The sequence below is a fragment of the Adiantum capillus-veneris genome, chromosome 23 (assembly GCF_014529385.1).
Source record: "Adiantum capillus-veneris isolate H3 chromosome 23, ASM1452938v2, whole genome shotgun sequence".
Taxonomy (NCBI): Eukaryota; Viridiplantae; Streptophyta; class Polypodiopsida; order Polypodiales; family Pteridaceae; genus Adiantum; species Adiantum capillus-veneris.
The window spans coordinates 112,894,923-112,904,404 of NC_140953.1; the positions used below are offsets into that span (position 1 = coordinate 112,894,923).

The following is a 9,482-nucleotide window of genomic DNA, read 5'->3' on the forward strand; positions in this document are numbered from 1 at the left end:
GTGAGCGCGAGTAGAAAAGAGCGTTATACACCATGGAAGGTACTTAGAGAGCCAGAGCTTTTACAACACGGAGCAAAATTGTTCAAATACAATATTTGTGGCTTTAAGAGATCTCTCTCTCATCCTCGCATAACTCAGCATAACTTCCTATATCTATATAGAGCTCTCCGTTTAAACACATATCCTCTGTTTCATTTTGTAGCTCCTCTGCATGCACCCCATATAGAGTAGTAGCATCTTGATGCTCGTCTGGCACCACCGCAGCGGCTTCTGATTGAGCATCTTCTCTGATCTCCTCCATTGATGTCGTTGTGATTGGCACATGGTAGCCTTCATACGTCCTTGCACTACGAGGGGCTACCTCTATGACGTACCACCAGTTTGATGTAGACTTTGTAGGATGAAATATTACCTGCCAGAGCCACATAACTTACATGAGAGCTTTCAAGCACATAACTTGTAAAAGGGGGATGTTCACTATTTATATACTTACTTTTTCACAATGCTCGGTAGTACGAAAGTGTCTCTTAGGTCAGTCCATTTCTTAGTAGAATCCACCTCAAGAAAACCAGACTCTCCTCTACGCACAGTAGCGTTGCGACCCTCGCACCATGATTGTCTTGAACCATTGCACGTCGAACAAGTCGACAAAAAATCCTCTGTAATCGATCCTCAAAATCTCTTGCAGCGTGCCGAAGTAAGTGAGTTCCGCCACCACAGGATCTGCATCAGAGGAACGTCGTCGACTAGACTGTTCAAATTTTGCCATGATTCCACAATCTTGAGTAAAACGCTTTTTGTCGATTCGTTCCACCCTAAAATGTCGACCTTTACACCATGCTGCTGTGTATGACTTATACTACAACGAACAAAGATTATGAGTGGCCGTTCAAACGTTTATAAATAAAGTCACTTGCTAGTCGTACATTGCAAACTTACCTTGGTCGCGCAACCCCGAGAGTACTCCCACTCTTCTTCAGTCACTTCGTCACCGCATTGTTGTGCGCTTTTCAATTGGTTGTGCAACCATCTTAAGCTCATGAAGGTTGGTAGGCTCTCCAGAACCGCTGGATAGTGCATCGGTGGTCGTCTTCCCCGTCTCCACTCGATTCGTGCCCTTTGTCGCTCTTGCTTTGCATCCTCATATTGTGAAATCCACTTTTGCATCACTGGATTGTGAAGCATGCAAAATCGGTTGATTTTAGCCTCTAGATCTTCCGTCATCTTCTTCTCAACACCGAGATTGCACATGACAATCCCAGATATGCGCTCATCATCTATGGTTCGCCATAGCGTGTCCCGGGATTTATCAAATCCGTCTAGCCACTCTCCAATGTACACTAGGGACTCTGATACCAACCAACCTTTTGCCATGCTACCCTCCGGACGTGCCTTTTGATGCACATATCCCTTAAGCGTTTTCATGAAACGCTCTAAGAAGAACATCCATCTGGAATGAACTGTGCCAACTATTTCCACCTCATCAACTATGTGAACAAGAAGATGCACCTGAATGGTTAGCATGGTAGTAGGAAAATGTTTCTCAAACATGCACACAAGCTCCGCAGCATTTAGTTTGGCGAATGGTATGGAGTCTACGTTGATCTCCTTTTGTGAGATCCATTGCACCAGCTTTGCAAGTTTGTAGATTGTGTTACGGATGTCGAGAGACAAACATCCCTCAATGGCAACCGGTAAAATAAACTGTAAAGTATGTGCAGCAATGATATTAAAGTCCACATTTTATGCAATGATATTAAAGTCCACTATGAACGTACCTGACACATTTTATGCCAATCGTGTGACTTCAAACCGGTAAGCTTTCCTTCTTTAGTAAAACACGTTCGGAGCGAGTGCATTACGCCAGTGGGGGTCCGCAAAGATCGAATGGCCTCTTTTACTTTGCGTTCTTGGGCTCCTGTGAAAATCCATGGTGCTTTAGGGAGTTTTATCGATCCATCAGACGCTGTTTGCGGCCAATATTGCTCCATACGATCCACATTTCTAAGGTCAACTTTGGCTCCCAAAGTATCTTTCTTGCCGGTCAAATGGTCCCATAGTAGATTACCCACATTCTTGAATATGTGCATTGGATCGAGCAAGTGATTGATCATGAGTCGGGGCCAGTATGGTAACTCGTACCATAGAGATAGTCTCTTCATCCCTGGAGGCAATCCGTCATCGCACATCTCCTTCTCCTCTAACCATGCTTGTGCAGACATCCTTGGTGGCTCTCTTCCCAAAAATCCGTCACGTAACACATGATTCTCTGGAAGATACGCTTGATGACCTTCGTAGATTTGCTTCTTCAGTGAGGGTGCCCTACGTGCATTCAGTCTAGGTCCACATGTGACACATGCTCTATATCCGCTTGTTTGAAGCCCTGCATGTATACACATGATAATAGATCAACTATGGGAAAAAAAAATATTTACAGTGTCTGAGTAGTGAGTGTCAATAGATCACCTGAGCATTCTGTTAGCCCGGGATAGTCATGCATGGTCCACATTAGAATGCCTCTGATCAAAGCATTCCGTCGTCCTGTGTGTCGGCTCATATCCACCACCTCTATGCCAATCCACAATTGTTGTAGCTCTTCCAATAGTGGACGAAGATACACATCCATATTCCCCACTTTATATCGCTCTGGCACAATCAAGCTTAGCCATAGGTGCCCCTTCTTCGTAGTCAACAACGGGGGAATGTTGTAGTTGACGATGACAACGGGCCATACACTGAAAGATGTTGATCTTTGACCAAATGGATTTACCTCATCCATAGCCAGGCCTAAGCGCAAATTTCGAGCTTCCCTGGCAAAATCCGACCATGTTCCATCTATATGTTTCCAGGCTGCGCAATCTGCAGGAATTCGTAGCACACCATCCGAAGATTTATTCTCCTCATGCCATGATGCTAGGGCGGCCATGGACTGACATTCGAAGAAATGCTTGATGCGAGGAAGCAGAGGAAAATGTCGCAAAGCCTTTTGTGGAATTTTTGTCCCGTGGAGATCTACTCGATATCTTTCGGAATCACATTTCGGACACTTCTCCATGTCTGTGTATTCCCCTCTGAAAAGAATGCAGTCATTAGGACAAGCGTGGATAGAATTGTAATCCATCCCCAAGTTTCGCAAAATCTTTCTTGCTTCATCTCAGGAATCTGGCATCACATTGTCAGCTGGTAGTATGTGCTTTTTCAGCAATATACACAACATAAAAATATGATATAGTCGTGTAAAAATCTATCAGATCATTGTACATTTAGTGTTCTATAAAAGTAAACTAATTGTAATAGATCACCTGAAAAGCGCTGTGACGCTAGTGTCACTCCATCCAAACTTTGCCTGCATGTTGAGAAGAACCAGGAGTGCTTTCAATCTAGACATACGTGCTCCATTATACAATGGCGTATCGGCTTCACTTTTCATATCATCATAGATAAGCCTTTCTGAATCCATGATCGTCTCGATCATTTCATCAATCTCGGGCTCAAACATTGCCTCGTTGGGATTGTGCTCTGCATGATCATCCCCCGAGCTGTCAGAGGCTACATCTTGTGGCCTCACATATGCTGCTTGACCAAAGCGCCTGCGAACACGTCTATTGGGTTGCAAGATTGCTGCTTGTTGGCCAGCGTCAGAGTCCGACGAGTTAGAATTGGCAACAACTCGATCTATAATAGATGGATCGAACTCGCCAAATTCGCGAACGTGCTGCAAAGAAACACCTCTTGTCCGTCGCACAGCATGCTTGCATTGATTACAAGGACATAAGACCCTCGTTGAGAGATAGGTGTTTCGGTTGGACGGTCCCACATCCTCGTCGCTACTCATAATGAGGATAAAAAACTTATAACCTGGACAACAAATTTAATATTCTATTGGCATTCTTCGTCTTATCTCTCTCTCTCTCTCTCTCTCTCTCTCTCTCTCTCTCTCTCTCTCTCTCTCTCTCTCTCTCTCTCTCTACCTCACATTCTCTAGTCATGTCCAATCCCCGCACACCTCGGTCTAGAGGTGCACGGAGATCAGAACCACCGGGTTATAATCTCGTCTTTATTGGTCAATACCTATATTTGTGGGTACAAGAAATCTACACACCCACGTCTACATGATACTGCATGTAGTGGACAAAACCCCTTTGCCTCTTCTCTAGCTATAGCACTTCACTTCATCTTAACATCTTTTCACAGTAGATCTTTTCACTGTTCGTCTAACTCTAAACCCTAAACCGTAAGTAATTTTTGCGTGGACTCGATCTAACGTAAATAAGCGTAAATCTAAATAAACGTAAATCTAACTAAAAATAAAGCTAAATCTAATTTAACGTAAGTCTAATGACTAGAGGTTGTCTAGATGGTCATTGTGTCGGGGATGTAGTGACTCTTGCCGCCCTGAAGATCCACCTTCTTCCCTATCTTCTGAAGACATTTCACCAGTACTTTTGGATCGACGGAGCTCACCATGAGTGAAGGCAGCAATACCCTATATTCCATTGAGGGCTTTCTTCACCCGCTTCATGCAGGCATCGCAGTCTATGGAGACCTAAATCTAATCTAATATAACGTAAATCTAAATCTAGCTTAAATAAACGTAAATCTAGTTAAAAATAAACCTAAATCTAATTTAATGTAAGTCTACATATAACCTAATCTTTAACGTCTTTTAAGATAGTTTCCTACGACGTTATAACTCTCTTCTTCTTTTGTGTGTGCGCGTGTGTGGATGTGTGTGCCAATAAAAAGAGATAAATGGTATAACCTTTCTATCACCCATGCCAAGTATGATAGATTGATTATGCCATTTCCCTCTTGAATAATAGGTCTTGAGTTCAACTCCTCGTCGGCTAGATCTTTAGGTCTTTTAATTTTAATTAGTTTCCTACGACGTTAAATTAGTTTCTCTCTCTTTCTCTCTCGATGTGTGTGCGTTTTTTTGGATCGTATGCATGTTTTCTCTCTCTTTTCCTCTCTCAATGTGTGCGTTTTTTGTTTATGCATGCTCTCTCTCTCTTTTCCTCTCTCAATGCGTGCGTTTTTTGTTTATGCATGCTCTCTCTCTCTTTTTCTCTCTCAATGTGTGTGTGCATTCTTTGTTTATGTATGTGTGTGTGCGTTTTTGTTTTTGTTTGTACTCTCTCTCTCTCTCTCTCTCTCTCTCTCTCTCTCAAAAACACTATGTGTGTGTGTGTATGTGTGTGTGAGAGAGAGAGAGAGGGAGAGAGAAAGAGGGGAAGGGAACATGAGAATGAGGAGAGGGAAGGAGCATACCTGGCTCTCCTTCCTCTCCTCGTGTGTGTGTGTGTGTGTGTGTGTGGAGAAGAAAAAGAGAGAGAGAGAGAGAGAGTGAGGGAGAGCGTTACCTGCTCCTTGCTTGAGGGCGCCGAAAAACTCAGATCTGAGATCTGAGTTTTTGGGCGCGCTCGGTTATGTTTTTACGCCAGCCGGCGTCTCTATAAGCGTCGCTGTGTGAGCGTCGCTAATATGAAGAGCCTCTTGTAGTGAACTCAGTTCATGCAGCTTGTACACAATAACCGCATGCAATAGAAGGGGGTTGGCACAAGCAAGCACTACTAAATTTAGTATCTCATCATATCGCATAATTTGCAAACAGCTAAAGGAGCTCGTTGCAATTCCTACAGACACAGTCAATCTCCGATCAATCTCCGATTGTTACTAAGGGGTGGAAAAAAGTCCAAAACGTTAGAGGACTATCCATCCATTGGACCACCTTTTTGGGTGGATGTGCACTGAGAGAGAGAGAGAGAGAGAGAGAGAGAGAGAGAGAGACCCGTGGAGTCCACTATGTAAAAAATTGCATATATCACGTGCGAACAAGAGATATTTAAATAATCCCTTACCTATATAGTTTCAAATATTATATGTATGCATTTTTGTAAAAACACTAGCCCTTATGTATGAAAATTTTCACTTTCTCAATTAAAAAACCCTTTATGTAAGTACATTTTTTTTAAAATGAACTTAAATATAAATCCATTATTTTGTTCTCACCTGCTATCTTAGATATTTCCTGGTGACCGCCTCAAGGAGATGGATGGGCATTAGAGCTCTCATTCTTTTCAAATTAAATTTAAAGCACATGTTCCAATGCATAGTTACAAAAAACCTTGCATCATATAAAACAAATAACGAGTGCACGTGACTACTGCCTAATGCTAAGAGGCTTTTCGCACGAGCGGGGGTTAACCCTTGCTTGGTGAGCTCAAGAAACCCTGCGAATGGGGTTGTAACTCTGTCGATTTTGACAGAGGTACAAATTTCTCTCTCTACTCCCTCACTCTTCGAGGCAAATGCACCTCCGAAGCAGCGCTGCCAACAGACGTGCCAAAGGCCTTCCTCCTTGGCCCCAAAATTAATGCATTAAGGCAAGAAAGATCTAAGAACCTGCGCTTAAAAGTGACACGTGGAATCTGGATGTCGTCGAGGCGGTCCACAGTCAGTGACGACACGGTCACGGCTCACGACGCGCTTTTGGTGGATTGGGTCAACGTGGCCCTGGCGAACGTATAAATGAATTTGCAGGTCGACCGATTCCTAGCAAGCTCTTCCGTAGCGCTAATCACCCTTTGTACACACACACCACCTTCTTCTCTTTTGCGAATAGTAGTTTCGCATCTCGGCCTCTCCTTCTCCATAGTGCCGTTTTCTCGTGAAGACACAGTCGAGCTTCCAAGGATGGGTCATGGTAAGCACCACCATCACCATGGCGCCCCTGCAACTGCCTATGGCTACCCACCGCAGCAAGGTACAGCATAGATCTCTCTCTCTCTCTCTCTCTCTCTCTCTCTCTCTCTCTCTCTCTCTCTGAGTTTGGCTTCTTTTGCGTGTCCATGCAGGCTACTACTACCCCCAGCCCCGCCCTCGCAGATCTGGTGGAGGCTTTCTCCGTGGATGGTAATTTACTTGAAATTTTCCTCTGTCAACTATTGCAATTTATATAGGCAAGGTCTTCTGCCTCGATGGTGGCCGGCTGCCCGGATTTTTAATGACGATGGATGTGATTGTTGATGCCCTGCAGCTTGGCGGCGCTGTGTTGCTGCTGGTTGGTGGACGAGTGCTGTTGCTGCCTCTGCGACCCTTCGTGCCTCGTCGGCTGCTAGGCGCTCTCTTCGCCCTCCAATGTCATTTTCATGATCAATATATACACTGATTCTTTTGAAAATACCTCACATTGGAATTCTTGTACATCAATATATACACTGATTCTTTTAAAAATACATATATTTATTTTATTGATCAATTGATCGATTTTGAATTCGTTGCTCGATTCTCTCATGGTTTAGTCTCTCCTTCCTAAGCCAACAGTAGCTGCCTTGAAACACATGGAGCCAGTTATGCTGCTGGCCATGTATGGTAATGTGTGGTTTTTTATTTCATTGATAAAAAACTTGCTTTTTGGAATACATTATGGCAAATGACTTGGGCTTTTGGGAGTAGATTTCGTCTCTCTTTGTCGATTGGAGCCCGGGAGCAGAGAGCTAATTGTGTGTGTGTCTCTCTCTCTCTCTCTCTCTCTATTGTAAACAGGGCAACTGGCCAACTCTCTCTCTCTCTGAAACTGTGCGAGCCCAAATCACTTATCTTCGCTTTAGGAATTTCATGTATGAGGCTGTGGAAGAGATAAAATTAGATGCACCTAGTCATCTGCTTTGAAATCTAAGTGCTTCTAAAGGCATTCAACATATCTTATACCTTCTCAAACCTCCGCTTGATGCAGAAGAGTCTCCCAACCTTAAAATTCCTTTGTTTACTAGTTCTGCTTCACACTCTATCACCTCTTTCTTGTCCCTTTTTTCTACACTAGAGCCTTGGAAGGATGTAGTAAAGCTAGAAGCTATGTCAAAGGAAGAGAGTAGAATCTCCCTATCAAGAAAATGTTTAAATCTTAATTGTATTGCTCTTTTAGATCAATCGGAGTGCTTCTGGAAAGTTGTTTTTGTGCAAGAAAGATAATCTAAAGAAGCGAATTGTTCATTGCCACTTTTCGAATCGAAACTCCAAAATGTTTAATATAGTATGATTTCCAACACTTGTTTAACAATACCTATAGGTTAGATGAACTCACTTTTGGTTGGACCTTTGATCCTCCCTTGAAGAACTTTATGTACACTATAGAATTTCTTACTTCAAACAAACAACCATCTTGAATATGCTCTCTGTTTGGAAATTGTTGTTCTGATTTCGATGAATTTGGACAACACGTGTGCACTATGGATCTATCTCTAATTGGTTCAAAAGAAATCAAGGACCTATTAAGTAAAGGTCTGATTCATATCCCACTCCAACCATTAAACCCACGGTTGGCTTTTGCCACACAACTTACCCTCTTGACTGACATAGTCAAGATATTGAATCTAGATAGTGTACAACATGCTAGACTTGCTGATTTTTTATCCTCTTACTTTTAAACTTGTATTAGGTCAATCCCACCTACATGAATAACCCAGGAAGCAACATGGATTTCTCCCTCGCTATCCTCAAAAATAAATAAATTTCAAAAGGATTAGTTTGTGGTAGGATCGGACTTGACAAAGCCCCTCATATACCCACTTTTATCTGCAAACACTTAGCCAAGAGAATGGCTAGAATTCTTGCTATCTGAAATGTGTCCAAAAGAAGCCATTCGGTACCTGGACTCTTCCTTGAGTCACTTTAAATTAAACACTCAAAGTTCGAAACTGCCCATACTTTTTCCCACTTATAAGACTCACAAGCACAAGTTCAGGTGGATTTCAGATGCCTCCAATTGTATTATGTTACACGCCACAAATGTGATCACTGCTTGCCTCAATATTATTCTCACTGACTTTAATAACATTTGTGAAGAGAAGTTATAGCAGTGAAAACCTTCACTGGACTTCAGGTAAATAACTTCTGGCTTGTGAAAAAATCAAGGGAGGCATTCATTAATCTTCCACATTACATTTTTTCAATGTTTTTAGCTAATATCACGTAGTGCTATGACAACATATCACTTTTTGGGCCTTCTGTGCTTTTCTTTGTGCTACAAAATATCAGTAAGATGGTATTTGGGTGGAAAAATGGCATGGGACACCATACCATTTCGCTAGCTCGGAGCCCCAAATGGGTTAAAAACACACAAAAAGGACCACCTACCCACTATAATTTAAATAATCTAATAGAGATTATTGAATGGCTCTTTCAAACTTGCTTTGTTATGCTAGGGGTACAATGCTTTCAACAAATTCATGGTATCCCTATGGGCTCCTCATGTTCACCAGTCATGTGCAATCTTTACCTAGCTTTTTTTGAGTATAAATGGATACTTAAACAGCTAGAGACAACTGACACCACCATTGATCTAACACTTTTTCGTCACACTTACAAATATCTGGATGATATATTAAGTTTAAATAATCCCATTTTTCTGCAATGCATACCGCAAATCTATCCCACCACTCTTAGGATTGAACCTACCTTCATGGAATACTTGAATATTG

General features: G+C 42.4%; 1 long non-coding RNA gene across 1 annotated transcript; it reads left to right on the forward strand.

The window, feature by feature from the left end:
* Nucleotides 1-6,551: 6,551 nt before the first annotated feature.
* LOC147428380 (uncharacterized) lies at nucleotides 6,552-7,261 on the forward strand. The gene is made up of 3 exons (XR_015186001.1): nucleotides 6,552-6,766; nucleotides 6,858-6,915; nucleotides 7,040-7,261. It is a non-coding gene; the product is annotated as an uncharacterized LOC147428380 (long non-coding RNA).
* The last annotated feature ends 2,221 nt before the right edge of the window (nucleotides 7,262-9,482 follow it).